Consider the following 17,373-nt stretch of genomic DNA (forward strand, 5'->3'; position numbering starts at 1 on the left):
GAGCAATAATTATAATGTGCAGCGACTGAACGTGAAGAGCCCTGAAAAGCACATAGGCTGCATTGCCATTTAATGAATAAACCATGTGTACCTGTGTAGTGCCTCTCCAGTGGTGCCATTCTGCGTTCGCTAAAGTTGCACAGGTGGCAGTCCAGATGGGGGAGGGGGTATGGTAGTATGTGAACGTTAGAGGCCATTGTAAAAGTAGGGAAGTGAAAACAGGTAAGCCCAGCGCTCCATATCCGCCCCCGATTAGTGGGTTATAAGTTAAACGCAGAGGTGGAGAAAAAGAAATATTCATTACTAGGAAGAAAAAAAAAAGAAAAAGAGGGGTCAGGAGGAGTGGGCTAAAACAAAAAGTTTTTTTTTTTTTGTAAGTGGGGGTCGAACCCGTGAACTCAAAATGAACGTGAAAATGGTAGCCTAGTTGGTTAAAGCTATGTGTCGGCAGTACTTTCAAATTGTTTTTTCTTTTGACTGGGGACGTTTTAAAGGAAACTGTGAACGATAAATGACATGAAAGAAAAGAAATGATTGTAGGCTGCGTGAATAGCCAACAGTGCATAACTGTTTAAATCCTGTTATCCCCCCCTATGTTTTCTTTTTTTTTTTGCTCTAATAGCAATGGCGAGTGAGCCAATCTAACCAAGCGATCAGCGGTAAAGGGAAAAAAAAAAGGAGCAAACACAACCCCCCCCAAAAAAAAACAGAGGGCGAGAGGGGTCGCAAGCTACACTTTGCAGCAAGCAGTGTTGCGTGCTGGAAACCGGACCGGTCATGTGAGAGAGTAGCGCCACGTCTCGCCCTAAGCGAGCACTAAGACACCTACTGGTGTGGCTTTGGCGTCCATCAGACACCAGGGGCGCTCTCTACACACTTACAGTCAAAAAGCGGAAATTGAGGGAGCGTGTAGCAGACGACAAAACGTAACACAGCAACATGGCGGCTCGGCAGAAAACGTCCAAATACCGATGAACGCGTGAATACCCGCCACCGAGCCGCCAGTGCTGTGTTTACCCCAAGCATCTGCATGCCTTTTAAGCGCTTGGCGCAACTGTATTTGGAACCTGAAACTTGTTTAAATTAAGGCTGCCACGAGCCAGGGGAAGTGAATGCCTAAGCATTTCTGACGGGAAGTGTTTGCCTTGGATTAGAATTATTTGTTTAAACTATTTGAAAAACATGGAAAAACCGACACGGCTGGAAAAAATAGCCGGTCTAAAAGGAGTTATTTAAATTTAATTTTAACCCATAACTTTAATACGAGGGAAAAAAGAAAAATAAAAATTGCCGCCTCTCACGTCATCGGGAGCGGATACCAGGCCCAGGGCATGACCAGCAGGCTTCAGCCGCACATCGGTCCAGACGACTCCGGCGTGTGGCAAAACACAGAGGACTGAGGCTGCCACCGCAAATGCCTGGCGTATGTATACCCCCTAGCTCCGCCCCGCGACGCGTGAGTGGATGCAATTCTATGCCCTGATATCTTAAAGTAGGAAAAAAAACAGATACGGGCAACATTAAGCTGCAATTATTTTATGCAGTGTAGCCATTACGTGGCGGTTTGATACATTTACACAAAAAAAAGGTGGGCCTATTCGAACGTAGCCAAGAATGAACGATAAATGACATGAAAGAAAAGAAATGATTGTAGGCTGCGTGAATAGCCAACAGTGCATAACTGTTTAAATCCTGTTATCCCCCCCTATGTTTTCTTTTTTTTTTTGCTCTAATAGCAATGGCGAGTGAGCCAATCTAACCAAGCGATCAGCGGTAAAGGGAAAAAAAAAAGGAGCAAACACAACCCCCCCAAAAAAAAAAACAGAGGGCGAGAGGGGTCGCAAGCCACACTTTGCAGCAAGCAGTGTTGCGTGCTGGAAACCGGACCGGTCATGTGAGAGAGTAGCGCCACGTCTCGCCCTAAGCGAGCACTAAGACACCTACTGGTGTGGCTTTGGCGTCCATCAGACACCAGGGGCGCTCTCTACACACTTACAGTCAAAAAGCGGAAATTGAGGGAGCGTGTAGCAGACGACAAAACGTAACACAGCAACATGGCGGCTCGGCAGAAAACGTCCAAATACCGATGAACGCGTGAATACCCGCCACCGAGCCGCCAGTGCTGTGTTTACCCCAAGCATCTGCATGCCTTTTAAGCGCTTGGCGCAACTGTATTTGGAACCTGAAACTTGTTTAAATTAAGGCTGCCACGAGCCAGGGGAAGTGAATGCCTAAGCATTTCTGACGGGAAGTGTTTGCCTTGGATTAGAATTATTTGTTTAAACTATTTGAAAAACATGGAAAAACCGACACGGCTGGAAAAAATAGCCGGTCTAAAAGGAGTTATTTAAATTTAATTTTAACCCATAACTTTAATACGAGGGAAAAAAGAAAAATAAAAATTGCCGCCTCTCACGTCATCGGGAGCGGATACCAGGCCCAGGGCATGACCAGCAGGCTTCAGCCGCACATCGGTCCAGACGACTCCGGCGTGTGGCAAAACACAGAGGACTGAGGCTGCCACCGGAAATGCCTGGCGTATGTATACCCCCTAGCTCCGCCCCGCGACGCGTGAGTGGATGCAATTCTATGCCCTGATATCTTAAAGTAGGAAAAAAAACAGATACGGGCAACATTAAGCTGCAATTATTTTATGCAGTGTAGCCATTACGTGGCGGTTTGATACATTTACACAAAAAAAAGGTGGGCCTATTCGAACGTAGCCAAGAATGAACGATAAATGACATGAAAGAAAAGAAATGATTGTAGGCTGCGTGAATAGCCAACAGTGCATAACTGTTTAAATCCTGTTATCCCCCCCTATGTTTTCTTTTTTTTTTTTGCTCTAATAGCAATGGCGAGTGAGCCAATCTAACCAAGCGATCAGCGGTAAAGGGAAAAAAAAAGGAGCAAACACAACCCCCAAAAAAAAAAACAGAGGGCGAGAGGGGTCGCAAGCCACACTTTGCAGCAAGCAGTGTTGCGTGCTGGAAACCGGACCGGTCATGTGAGAGAGTAGCGCCACGTCTCGCCCTAAGCGAGCACTAAGACACCTACTGGTGTGGCTTTGGCGTCCATCAGACACCAGGGGCGCTCTCTACACACTTACAGTCAAAAAGCGGAAATTGAGGGAGCGTGTAGCAGACGACAAAACGTAACACAGCAACATGGCGGCTCGGCAGAAAACGTCCAAATACCGATGAACGCGTGAATACCCGCCACCGAGCCGCCAGTGCTGTGTTTACCCCAAGCATCTGCATGCCTTTTAAGCGCTTGGCGCAACTGTATTTGGAACCTGAAACTTGTTTAAATTAAGGCTGCCACGAGCCAGGGGAAGTGAATGCCTAAGCATTTCTGACGGGAAGTGTTTGCCTTGGATTAGAATTATTTGTTTAAACTATTTGAAAAACATGGAAAAACCGACACGGCTGGAAAAAATAGCCGGTCTAAAAGGAGTTATTTAAATTTAATTTTAACCCATAACTTTAATACGAGGGAAAAAAGAAAAATAAAAATTGCCGCCTCTCACGTCATCGGGAGCGGATACCAGGCCCAGGGCATGACCAGCAGGCTTCAGCCGCACATCGGTCCAGACGACTCCGGCGTGTGGCAAAACACAGAGGACTGAGGCTGCCACCGCAAATGCCTGGCGTATGTATACCCCCTAGCTCCGCCCCGCGACGCGTGAGTGGATGCAATTCTATGCCCTGATATCTTAAAGTAGGAAAAAAAACAGATACGGGCAACATTAAGCTGCAATTATTTTATGCAGTGTAGCCATTACGTGGCGGTTTGATACATTTACACAAAAAAAAGGTGGGCCTATTCGAACGTAGCCAAGAATGAACGATAAATGACATGAAAGAAAAGAAATGATTGTAGGCTGCGTGAATAGCCAACAGTGCATAACTGTTTAAATCCTGTTATCCCCCCCTATGTTTTCTTTTTTTTTTTGCTCTAATAGCAATGGCGAGTGAGCCAATCTAACCAAGCGATCAGCGGTAAAGGGAAAAAAAAAAGGAGCAAACACAACCCCCCAAAAAAAAAACAGAGGGCGAGAGGGGTCGCAAGCCACACTTTGCAGCAAGCAGTGTTGCGTGCTGGAAACCGGACCGGTCATGTGAGAGAGTAGCGCCACGTCTCGCCCTAAGCGAGCACTAAGACACCTACTGGTGTGGCTTTGGCGTCCATCAGACACCAGGGGCGCTCTCTACACACTTACAGTCAAAAAGCGGAAATTGAGGGAGCGTGTAGCAGACGACAAAACGTAACACAGCAACATGGCGGCTCGGCAGAAAACGTCCAAATACCGATGAACGCGTGAATACCCGCCACCGAGCCGCCAGTGCTGTGTTTACCCCAAGCATCTGCATGCCTTTTAAGCGCTTGGCGCAACTGTATTTGGAACCTGAAACTTGTTTAAATTAAGGCTGCCACGAGCCAGGGGAAGTGAATGCCTAAGCATTTCTGACGGGAAGTGTTTGCCTTGGATTAGAATTATTTGTTTAAACTATTTGAAAAACATGGAAAAACCGACACGGCTGGAAAAAATAGCCGGTCTAAAAGGAGTTATTTAAATTTAATTTTAACCCATAACTTTAATACGAGGGAAAAAAGAAAAATAAAAATTGCCGCCTCTCACGTCATCGGGAGCGGATACCAGGCCCAGGGCATGACCAGCAGGCTTCAGCCGCACATCGGTCCAGACGACTCCGGCGTGTGGCAAAACACAGAGGACTGAGGCTGCCACCGCAAATGCCTGGCGTATGTATACCCCCTAGCTCCGCCCCGCGACGCGTGAGTGGATGCAATTCTATGCCCTGATATCTTAAAGTAGGAAAAAAAACAGATACGGGCAACATTAAGCTGCAATTATTTTATGCAGTGTAGCCATTACGTGGCGGTTTGATACATTTACACAAAAAAAAGGTGGGCCTATTCGAACGTAGCCAAGAATGAACGATAAATGACATGAAAGAAAAGAAATGATTGTAGGCTGCGTGAATAGCCAACAGTGCATAACTGTTTAAATCCTGTTATCCCCCCCTATGTTTTCTTTTTTTTTTGCTCTAATAGCAATGGCGAGTGAGCCAATCTAACCAAGCGATCAGCGGTAAAGGGAAAAAAAAGGAGCAAACACAACCCCCCCAAAAAAAAAACAGAGGGCGAGAGGGGTCGCAAGCTACACTTTGCAGCAAGCAGTGTTGCGTGCTGGAAACCGGACCGGTCATGTGAGAGAGTAGCGCCACGTCTCGCCCTAAGCGAGCACTAAGACACCTACTGGTGTGGCTTTGGCGTCCATCAGACACCAGGGGCGCTCTCTGCACACTTACAGTCAAAAAGCGGAAATTGAGGGAGCGTGTAGCAGACGACAAAACGTAACACAGCAACATGGCGGCTCGGCAGAAAACGTCCAAATACCGATGAACGCGTGAATACCCGCCACCGAGCCGCCAGTGCTGTGTTTACCCCAAGCATCTGCATGCCTTTTAAGCGCTTGGCGCAACTGTATTTGGAACCTGAAACTTGTTTAAATTAAGGCTGCCACGAGCCAGGGGAAGTGAATGCCTAAGCATTTCTGACGGGAAGTGTTTGCCTTGGATTAGAATTATTTGTTTAAACTATTTGAAAAACATGGAAAAACCGACACGGCTGGAAAAAATAGCCGGTCTAAAAGGAGTTATTTAAATTTAATTTTAACCCATAACTTTAATACGAGGGAAAAAAGAAAAATAAAAATTGCCGCCTCTCACGTCATCGGGAGCGGATACCAGGCCCAGGGCATGACCAGCAGGCTTCAGCCGCACATCGGTCCAGACGACTCCGGCGTGTGGCAAAACACAGAGGACTGAGGCTGCCACCGCAAATGCCTGGCGTATGTATACCCCCTAGCTCCGCCCCGCGACGCGTGAGTGGATGCAATTCTATGCCCTGATATCTTAAAGTAGGAAAAAAAACAGATACGGGCAACATTAAGCTGCAATTATTTTATGCAGTGTAGCCATTACGTGGCGGTTTGATACATTTACACAAAAAAAAGGTGGGCCTATTCGAACGTAGCCAAGAATGAACGATAAATGACATGAAAGAAAAGAAATGATTGTAGGCTGCGTGAATAGCCAACAGTGCATAACTGTTTAAATCCTGTTATCCCCCCCTATGTTTTCTTTTTTTTTTGCTCTAATAGCAATGGCGAGTGAGCCAATCTAACCAAGCGATCAGCGGTAAAGGGAAAAAAAAAAGGAGCAAACACAACCCCCCCCAAAAAAAAACAGAGGGCGAGAGGGGTCGCAAGCCACACTTTGCAGCAAGCAGTGTTGCGTGCTGGAAACCGGACCGGTCATGTGAGAGAGTAGCGCCACGTCTCGCCCTAAGCGAGCACTAAGACACCTACTGGTGTGGCTTTGGCGTCCATCAGACACCAGCGGCGCTCTCTACACACTTACAGTCAAAAAGCGGAAATTGAGGGAGCGTGTAGCAGACGACAAAACGTAACACAGCAACATGGCGGCTCGGCAGAAAACGTCCAAATACCGATGAACGCGTGAATACCCGCCACCGAGCCGCCAGTGCTGTGTTTACCCCAAGCATCTGCATGCCTTTTAAGCGCTTGGCGCAACTGTATTTGGAACCTGAAACTTGTTTAAATTAAGGCTGCCACGAGCCAGGGGAAGTGAATGCCTAAGCATTTCTGACGGGAAGTGTTTGCCTTGGATTAGAATTATTTGTTTAAACTATTTGAAAAACATGGAAAAACCGACACGGCTGGAAAAAATAGCCGGTCTAAAAGGAGTTATTTAAATTTAATTTTAACCCATAACTTTAATACGAGGGAAAAAAGAAAAATAAAAATTGCCGCCTCTCACGTCATCGGGAGCGGATACCAGGCCCAGGGCATGACCAGCAGGCTTCAGCCGCACATCGGTCCAGACGACTCCGGCGTGTGGCAAAACACAGAGGACTGAGGCTGCCACCGCAAATGCCTGGCGTATGTATACCCCCTAGCTCCGCCCCGCGACGCGTGAGTGGATGCAATTCTATGCCCTGATATCTTAAAGTAGGAAAAAAAACAGATACGGGCAACATTAAGCTGCAATTATTTTATGCAGTGTAGCCATTACGTGGCGGTTTGATACATTTACACAAAAAAAAGGTGGGCCTATTCGAACGTAGCCAAGAATGAACGATAAATGACATGAAAGAAAAGAAATGATTGTAGGCTGCGTGAATAGCCAACAGTGCATAACTGTTTAAATCCTGTTATCCCCCCCTATGTTTTCTTTTTTTTTTTTGCTCTAATAGCAATGGCGAGTGAGCCAATCTAACCAAGCGATCAGCGGTAAAGGGAAAAAAAAAAGGAGCAAACACAACCCCCCCAAAAAAAAAACAGAGGGCGAGAGGGGTCGCAAGCCACACTTTGCAGCAAGCAGTGTTGCGTGCTGGAAACCGGACCGGTCATGTGAGAGAGTAGCGCCACGTCTCGCCCTAAGCGAGCACTAAGACACCTACTGGTGTGGCTTTGGCGTCCATCAGACACCAGGGGCGCTCTCTACACACTTACAGTCAAAAAGCGGAAATTGAGGGAGCGTGTAGCAGACGACAAAACGTAACACAGCAACATGGCGGCTCGGCAGAAAACGTCCAAATACCGATGAACGCGTGAATACCCGCCACCGAGCCGCCAGTGCTGTGTTTACCCCAAGCATCTGCATGCCTTTTAAGCGCTTGGCGCAACTGTATTTGGAACCTGAAACTTGTTTAAATTAAGGCTGCCACGAGCCAGGGGAAGTGAATGCCTAAGCATTTCTGACGGGAAGTGTTTGCCTTGGATTAGAATTATTTGTTTAAACTATTTGAAAAACATGGAAAAACCGACACGGCTGGAAAAAATAGCCGGTCTAAAAGGAGTTATTTAAATTTAATTTTAACCCATAACTTTAATACGAGGGAAAAAAGAAAAATAAAAATTGCCGCCTCTCACGTCATCGGGAGCGGATACCAGGCCCAGGGCATGACCAGCAGGCTTCAGCCGCACATCGGTCCAGACGACTCCGGCGTGTGGCAAAACACAGAGGACTGAGGCTGCCACCGCAAATGCCTGGCGTATGTATACCCCCTAGCTCCGCCCCGCGACGCGTGAGTGGATGCAATTCTATGCCCTGATATCTTAAAGTAGGAAAAAAAACAGATACGGGCAACATTAAGCTGCAATTATTTTATGCAGTGTAGCCATTACGTGGCGGTTTGATACATTTACACAAAAAAAAGGTGGGCCTATTCGAACGTAGCCAAGAATGAACGATAAATGACATGAAAGAAAAGAAATGATTGTAGGCTGCGTGAATAGCCAACAGTGCATAACTGTTTAAATCCTGTTATCCCCCCCTATGTTTTCTTTTTTTTTTTTGCTCTAATAGCAATGGCGAGTGAGCCAATCTAACCAAGCGATCAGCGGTAAAGGGAAAAAAAAAGGAGCAAACACAACCCCCCCAAAAAAAAAACAGAGGGCGAGAGGGGTCGCAAGCCACACTTTGCAGCAAGCAGTGTTGCGTGCTGGAAACCGGACCGGTCATGTGAGAGAGTAGCGCCACGTCTCGCCCTAAGCGAGCACTAAGACACCTACTGGTGTGGCTTTGGCGTCCATCAGACACCAGGGGCGCTCTCTACACACTTACAGTCAAAAAGCGGAAATTGAGGGAGCGTGTAGCAGACGACAAAACGTAACACAGCAACATGGCGGCTCGGCAGAAAACGTCCAAATACCGATGAACGCGTGAATACCCGCCACCGAGCCGCCAGTGCTGTGTTTACCCCAAGCATCTGCATGCCTTTTAAGCGCTTGGCGCAACTGTATTTGGAACCTGAAACTTGTTTAAATTAAGGCTGCCACGAGCCAGGGGAAGTGAATGCCTAAGCATTTCTGACGGGAAGTGTTTGCCTTGGATTAGAATTATTTGTTTAAACTATTTGAAAAACATGGAAAAACCGACACGGCTGGAAAAAATAGCCGGTCTAAAAGGAGTTATTTAAATTTAATTTTAACCCATAACTTTAATACGAGGGAAAAAAGAAAAATAAAAATTGCCGCCTCTCACGTCATCGGGAGCGGATACCAGGCCCAGGGCATGACCAGCAGGCTTCAGCCGCACATCGGTCCAGACGACTCCGGCGTGTGGCAAAACACAGAGGACTGAGGCTGCCACCGCAAATGCCTGGCGTATGTATACCCCCTAGCTCCGCCCCGCGACGCGTGAGTGGATGCAATTCTATGCCCTGATATCTTAAAGTAGGAAAAAAAACAGATACGGGCAACATTAAGCTGCAATTATTTTATGCAGTGTAGCCATTACGTGGCGGTTTGATACATTTACACAAAAAAAAGGTGGGCCTATTCGAACGTAGCCAAGAATGAACGATAAATGACATGAAAGAAAAGAAATGATTGTAGGCTGCGTGAATAGCCAACAGTGCATAACTGTTTAAATCCTGTTATCCCCCCCTATGTTTTCTTTTTTTTTTTTTGCTCTAATAGCAATGGCGAGTGAGCCAATCTAACCAAGCGATCAGCGGTAAAGGGAAAAAAAAAGGAGCAAACACAACCCCCCAAAAAAAAACAGAGGGCGAGAGGGGTCGCAAGCCACACTTTGCAGCAAGCAGTGTTGCGTGCTGGAAACCGGACCGGTCATGTGAGAGAGTAGCGCCACGTCTCGCCCTAAGCGAGCACTAAGACACCTACTGGTGTGGCTTTGGCGTCCATCAGACACCAGGGGCGCTCTCTACACACTTACAGTCAAAAAGCGGAAATTGAGGGAGCGTGTAGCAGACGACAAAACGTAACACAGCAACATGGCGGCTCGGCAGAAAACGTCCAAATACCGATGAACGCGTGAATACCCGCCACCGAGCCGCCAGTGCTGTGTTTACCCCAAGCATCTGCATGCCTTTTAAGCGCTTGGCGCAACTGTATTTGGAACCTGAAACTTGTTTAAATTAAGGCTGCCACGAGCCAGGGGAAGTGAATGCCTAAGCATTTCTGACGGGAAGTGTTTGCCTTGGATTAGAATTATTTGTTTAAACTATTTGAAAAACATGGAAAAACCGACACGGCTGGAAAAAATAGCCGGTCTAAAAGGAGTTATTTAAATTTAATTTTAACCCATAACTTTAATACGAGGGAAAAAAGAAAAATAAAAATTGCCGCCTCTCACGTCATCGGGAGCGGATACCAGGCCCAGGGCATGACCAGCAGGCTTCAGCCGCACATCGGTCCAGACGACTCCGGCGTGTGGCAAAACACAGAGGACTGAGGCTGCCACCGCAAATGCCTGGCGTATGTATACCCCCTAGCTCCGCCCCGCGACGCGTGAGTGGATGCAATTCTATGCCCTGATATCTTAAAGTAGGAAAAAAAACAGATACGGGCAACATTAAGCTGCAATTATTTTATGCAGTGTAGCCATTACGTGGCGGTTTGATACATTTACACAAAAAAAAGGTGGGCCTATTCGAACGTAGCCAAGAATGAACGATAAATGACATGAAAGAAAAGAAATGATTGTAGGCTGCGTGAATAGCCAACAGTGCATAACTGTTTAAATCCTGTTATCCCCCCCTATGTTTTCTTTTTTTTTTTTTTGCTCTAATAGCAATGGCGAGTGAGCCAATCTAACCAAGCGATCAGCGGTAAAGGGAAAAAAAAAAGGAGCAAACACAACCCCCCAAAAAAAAAACAGAGGGCGAGAGGGGTCGCAAGCTACACTTTGCAGCAAGCAGTGTTGCGTGCTGGAAACCGGACCGGTCATGTGAGAGAGTAGCGCCACGTCTCGCCCTAAGCGAGCACTAAGACACCTACTGGTGTGGCTTTGGCGTCCATCAGACACCAGGGGCGCTCTCTACACACTTACAGTCAAAAAGCGGAAATTGAGGGAGCGTGTAGCAGACGACAAAACGTAACACAGCAACATGGCGGCTCGGCAGAAAACGTCCAAATACCGATGAACGCGTGAATACCCGCCACCGAGCCGCCAGTGCTGTGTTTACCCCAAGCATCTGCATGCCTTTTAAGCGCTTGGCGCAACTGTATTTGGAACCTGAAACTTGTTTAAATTAAGGCTGCCACGAGCCAGGGGAAGTGAATGCCTAAGCATTTCTGACGGGAAGTGTTTGCCTTTGATTAGAATTATTTGTTTAAACTATTTGAAAAACATGGAAAAACCGACACGGCTGGAAAAAATAGCCGGTCTAAAAGGAGTTATTTAAATTTAATTTTAACCCATAACTTTAATACGAGGGAAAAAAGAAAAATAAAAATTGCCGCCTCTCACGTCATCGGGAGCGGATACCAGGCCCAGGGCATGACCAGCAGGCTTCAGCCGCACATCGGTCCAGACGACTCCGGCGTGTGGCAAAACACAGAGGACTGAGGCTGCCACCGCAAATGCCTGGCGTATGTATACCCCCTAGCTCCGCCCCGCGACGCGTGAGTGGATGCAATTCTATGCCCTGATATCTTAAAGTAGGAAAAAAAACAGATACGGGCAACATTAAGCTGCAATTATTTTATGCAGTGTAGCCATTACGTGGCGGTTTGATACATTTACACAAAAAAAAGGTGGGCCTATTCGAACGTAGCCAAGAATGAACGATAAATGACATGAAAGAAAAGAAATGATTGTAGGCTGCGTGAATAGCCAACAGTGCATAACTGTTTAAATCCTGTTATCCCCCCCTATGTTTTCTTTTTTTTTTTTGCTCTAATAGCAATGGCGAGTGAGCCAATCTAACCAAGCGATCAGCGGTAAAGGGAAAAAAAAAGGAGCAAACACAACCCCCCCAAAAAAAAAAACAGAGGGCGAGAGGGGTCGCAAGCCACACTTTGCAGCAAGCAGTGTTGCGTGCTGGAAACCGGACCGGTCATGTGAGAGAGTAGCGCCACGTCTCGCCCTAAGCGAGCACTAAGACACCTACTGGTGTGACTTTGGCGTCCATCAGACACCAGGGGCGCTCTCTACACACTTACAGTCAAAAAGCGGAAATTGAGGGAGCGTGTAGCAGACGACAAAACGTAACACAGCAACATGGCGGCTCGGCAGAAAACGTCCAAATACCGATGAACGCGTGAATACCCGCCACCGAGCCGCCAGTGCTGTGTTTACCCCAAGCATCTGCATGCCTTTTAAGCGCTTGGCGCAACTGTATTTGGAACCTGAAACTTGTTTAAATTAAGGCTGCCACGAGCCAGGGGAAGTGAATGCCTAAGCATTTCTGACGGGAAGTGTTTGCCTTGGATTAGAATTATTTGTTTAAACTATTTGAAAAACATGGAAAAACCGACACGGCTGGAAAAAATAGCCGGTCTAAAAGGAGTTATTTAAATTTAATTTTAACCCATAACTTTAATACGAGGGAAAAAAGAAAAATAAAAATTGCCGCCTCTCACGTCATCGGGAGCGGATACCAGGCCCAGGGCATGACCAGCAGGCTTCAGCCGCACATCGGTCCAGACGACTCCGGCGTGTGGCAAAACACAGAGGACTGAGGCTGCCACCGCAAATGCCTGGCGTATGTATACCCCCTAGCTCCGCCCCGCGACGCGTGAGTGGATGCAATTCTATGCCCTGATATCTTAAAGTAGGAAAAAAAACAGATACGGGCAACATTAAGCTGCAATTATTTTATGCAGTGTAGCCATTACGTGGCGGTTTGATACATTTACACAAAAAAAAGGTGGGCCTATTCGAACGTAGCCAAGAATGAACGATAAATGACATGAAAGAAAAGAAATGATTGTAGGCTGCGTGAATAGCCAACAGTGCATAACTGTTTAAATCCTGTTATCCCCCCCTATGTTTTCTTTTTTTTTTTGCTCTAATAGCAATGGCGAGTGAGCCAATCTAACCAAGCGATCAGCGGTAAAGGGAAAAAAAAAAGGAGCAAACACAACCCCCCAAAAAAAAAACAGAGGGCGAGAGGGGTCGCAAGCCACACTTTGCAGCAAGCAGTGTTGCGTGCTGGAAACCGGACCGGTCATGTGAGAGAGTAGCGCCACGTCTCGCCCTAAGCGAGCACTAAGACACCTACTGGTGTGGCTTTGGCGTCCATCAGACACCAGGGGCGCTCTCTACACACTTACAGTCAAAAAGCGGAAATTGAGGGAGCGTGTAGCAGACGACAAAACGTAACACAGCAACATGGCGGCTCGGCAGAAAACGTCCAAATACCGATGAACGCGTGAATACCCGCCACCGAGCCGCCAGTGCTGTGTTTACCCCAAGCATCTGCATGCCTTTTAAGCGCTTGGCGCAACTGTATTTGGAACCTGAAACTTGTTTAAATTAAGGCTGCCACGAGCCAGGGGAAGTGAATGCCTAAGCATTTCTGACGGGAAGTGTTTGCCTTGGATTAGAATTATTTGTTTAAACTATTTGAAAAACATGGAAAAACCGACACGGCTGGAAAAAATAGCCGGTCTAAAAGGAGTTATTTAAATTTAATTTTAACCCATAACTTTAATACGAGGGAAAAAAGAAAAATAAAAATTGCCGCCTCTCACGTCATCGGGAGCGGATACCAGGCCCAGGGCATGACCAGCAGGCTTCAGCCGCACATCGGTCCAGACGACTCCGGCGTGTGGCAAAACACAGAGGACTGAGGCTGCCACCGCAAATGCCTGGCGTATGTATACCCCCTAGCTCCGCCCCGCGACGCGTGAGTGGATGCAATTCTATGCCCTGATATCTTAAAGTAGGAAAAAAAACAGATACGGGCAACATTAAGCTGCAATTATTTTATGCAGTGTAGCCATTACGTGGCGGTTTGATACATTTACACAAAAAAAAGGTGGGCCTATTCGAACGTAGCCAAGAATGAACGATAAATGACATGAAAGAAAAGAAATGATTGTAGGCTGCGTGAATAGCCAACAGTGCATAACTGTTTAAATCCTGTTATCCCCCCCTATGTTTTCTTTTTTTTTTTGCTCTAATAGCAATGGCGAGTGAGCCAATCTAACCAAGCGATCAGCGGTAAAGGGAAAAAAAAAAGGAGCAAACACAACCCCCCCAAAAAAAAAACAGAGGGCGAGAGGGGTCGCAAGCCACACTTTGCAGCAAGCAGTGTTGCGTGCTGGAAACCGGACCGGTCATGTGAGAGAGTAGCGCCACGTCTCGCCCTAAGCGAGCACTAAGACACCTACTGGTGTGGCTTTGGCGTCCATCAGACACCAGGGGCGCTCTCTACACACTTACAGTCAAAAAGCGGAAATTGAGGGAGCGTGTAGCAGACGACAAAACGTAACACAGCAACATGGCGGCTCGGCAGAAAACGTCCAAATACCGATGAACGCGTGAATACCCGCCACCGAGCCGCCAGTGCTGTGTTTACCCCAAGCATCTGCATGCCTTTTAAGCGCTTGGCGCAACTGTATTTGGAACCTGAAACTTGTTTAAATTAAGGCTGCCACGAGCCAGGGGAAGTGAATGCCTAAGCATTTCTGACGGGAAGTGTTTGCCTTGGATTAGAATTATTTGTTTAAACTATTTGAAAAACATGGAAAAACCGACACGGCTGGAAAAAATAGCCGGTCTAAAAGGAGTTATTTAAATTTAATTTTAACCCATAACTTTAATACGAGGGAAAAAAGAAAAATAAAAATTGCCGCCTCTCACGTCATCGGGAGCGGATACCAGGCCCAGGGCATGACCAGCAGGCTTCAGCCGCACATCGGTCCAGACGACTCCGGCGTGTGGCAAAACACAGAGGACTGAGGCTGCCACCGCAAATGCCTGGCGTATGTATACCCCCTAGCTCCGCCCCGCGACGCGTGAGTGGATGCAATTCTATGCCCTGATATCTTAAAGTAGGAAAAAAAACAGATACGGGCAACATTAAGCTGCAATTATTTTATGCAGTGTAGCCATTACGTGGCGGTTTGATACATTTACACAAAAAAAAGGTGGGCCTATTCGAACGTAGCCAAGAATGAACGATAAATGACATGAAAGAAAAGAAATGATTGTAGGCTGCGTGAATAGCCAACAGTGCATAACTGTTTAAATCCTGTTATCCCCCCCTATGTTTTCTTTTTTTTTTTGCTCTAATAGCAATGGCGAGTGAGCCAATCTAACCAAGCGATCAGCGGTAAAGGGAAAAAAAAAAGGAGCAAACACAACCCCCCAAAAAAAAAACAGAGGGCGAGAGGGGTCGCAAGCCACACTTTGCAGCAAGCAGTGTTGCGTGCTGGAAACCGGACCGGTCATGTGAGAGAGTAGCGCCACGTCTCGCCCTAAGCGAGCACTAAGACACCTACTGGTGTGGCTTTGGCGTCCATCAGACACCAGGGGCGCTCTCTACACACTTACAGTCAAAAAGCGGAAATTGAGGGAGCGTGTAGCAGACGACAAAACGTAACACAGCAACATGGCGGCTCGGCAGAAAACGTCCAAATACCGATGAACGCGTGAATACCCGCCACCGAGCCGCCAGTGCTGTGTTTACCCCAAGCATCTGCATGCCTTTTAAGCGCTTGGCGCAACTGTATTTGGAACCTGAAACTTGTTTAAATTAAGGCTGCCACGAGCCAGGGGAAGTGAATGCCTAAGCATTTCTGACGGGAAGTGTTTGCCTTGGATTAGAATTATTTGTTTAAACTATTTGAAAAACATGGAAAAACCGACACGGCTGGAAAAAATAGCCGGTCTAAAAGGAGTTATTTAAATTTAATTTTAACCCATAACTTTAATACGAGGGAAAAAAGAAAAATAAAAATTGCCGCCTCTCACGTCATCGGGAGCGGATACCAGGCCCAGGGCATGACCAGCAGGCTTCAGCCGCACATCGGTCCAGACGACTCCGGCGTGTGGCAAAACACAGAGGACTGAGGCTGCCACCGCAAATGCCTGGCGTATGTATACCCCCTAGCTCCGCCCCGCGACGCGTGAGTGGATGCAATTCTATGCCCTGATATCTTAAAGTAGGAAAAAAAACAGATACGGGCAACATTAAGCTGCAATTATTTTATGCAGTGTAGCCATTACGTGGCGGTTTGATACATTTACACAAAAAAAAGGTGGGCCTATTCGAACGTAGCCAAGAATGAACGATAAATGACATGAAAGAAAAGAAATGATTGTAGGCTGCGTGAATAGCCAACAGTGCATAACTGTTTAAATCCTGTTATCCCCCCCTATGTTTTCTTTTTTTTTTTTTGCTCTAATAGCAATGGCGAGTGAGCCAATCTAACCAAGCGATCAGCGGTAAAGGGAAAAAAAAAAGGAGCAAACACAACCCCCCCAAAAAAAAAACAGAGGGCGAGAGGGGTCGCAAGCCACACTTTGCAGCAAGCAGTGTTGCGTGCTGGAAACCGGACCGGTCATGTGAGAGAGTAGCGCCACGTCTCGCCCTAAGCGAGCACTAAGACACCTACTGGTGTGGCTTTGGCGTCCATCAGACACCAGGGGCGCTCTCTACACACTTACAGTCAAAAAGCGGAAATTGAGGGAGCGTGTAGCAGACGACAAAACGTAACACAGCAACATGGCGGCTCGGCAGAAAACGTCCAAATACCGATGAACGCGTGAATACCCGCCACCGAGCCGCCAGTGCTGTGTTTACCCCAAGCATCTGCATGCCTTTTAAGCGCTTGGCGCAACTGTATTTGGAACCTGAAACTTGTTTAAATTAAGGCTGCCACGAGCCAGGGGAAGTGAATGCCTAAGCATTTCTGACGGGAAGTGTTTGCCTTGGATTAGAATTATTTGTTTAAACTATTTGAAAAACATGGAAAAACCGACACGGCTGGAAAAAATAGCCGGTCTAAAAGGAGTTATTTAAATTTAATTTTAACCCATAACTTTAATACGAGGGAAAAAAGAAAAATAAAAATTGCCGCCTCTCACGTCATCGGGAGCGGATACCAGGCCCAGGGCATGACCAGCAGGCTTCAGCCGCACATCGGTCCAGACGACTCCGGCGTGTGGCAAAACACAGAGGACTGAGGCTGCCACCGCAAATGCCTGGCGTATGTATACCCCCTAGCTCCGCCCCGCGACGCGTGAGTGGATGCAATTCTATGCCCTGATATCTTAAAGTAGGAAAAAAAACAGATACGGGCAACATTAAGCTGCAATTATTTTATGCAGTGTAGCCATTACGTGGCGGTTTGATACATTTACACAAAAAAAAGGTGGGCCTATTCGAACGTAGCCAAGAATGAACGATAAATGACATGAAAGAAAAGAAATGATTGTAGGCTGCGTGAATAGCCAACAGTGCATAACTGTTTAAATCCTGTTATCCCCCCCTATGTTTTCTTTTTTTTTTTGCTCTAATAGCAATGGCGAGTGAGCCAATCTAACCAAGCGATCAGCGGTAAAG

This window comes from Dermacentor albipictus, unplaced genomic scaffold, assembly GCF_038994185.2.
Source record: "Dermacentor albipictus isolate Rhodes 1998 colony unplaced genomic scaffold, USDA_Dalb.pri_finalv2 scaffold_91, whole genome shotgun sequence".
Lineage (NCBI taxonomy): Eukaryota > Metazoa > Arthropoda > Arachnida > Ixodida > Ixodidae > Dermacentor > Dermacentor albipictus.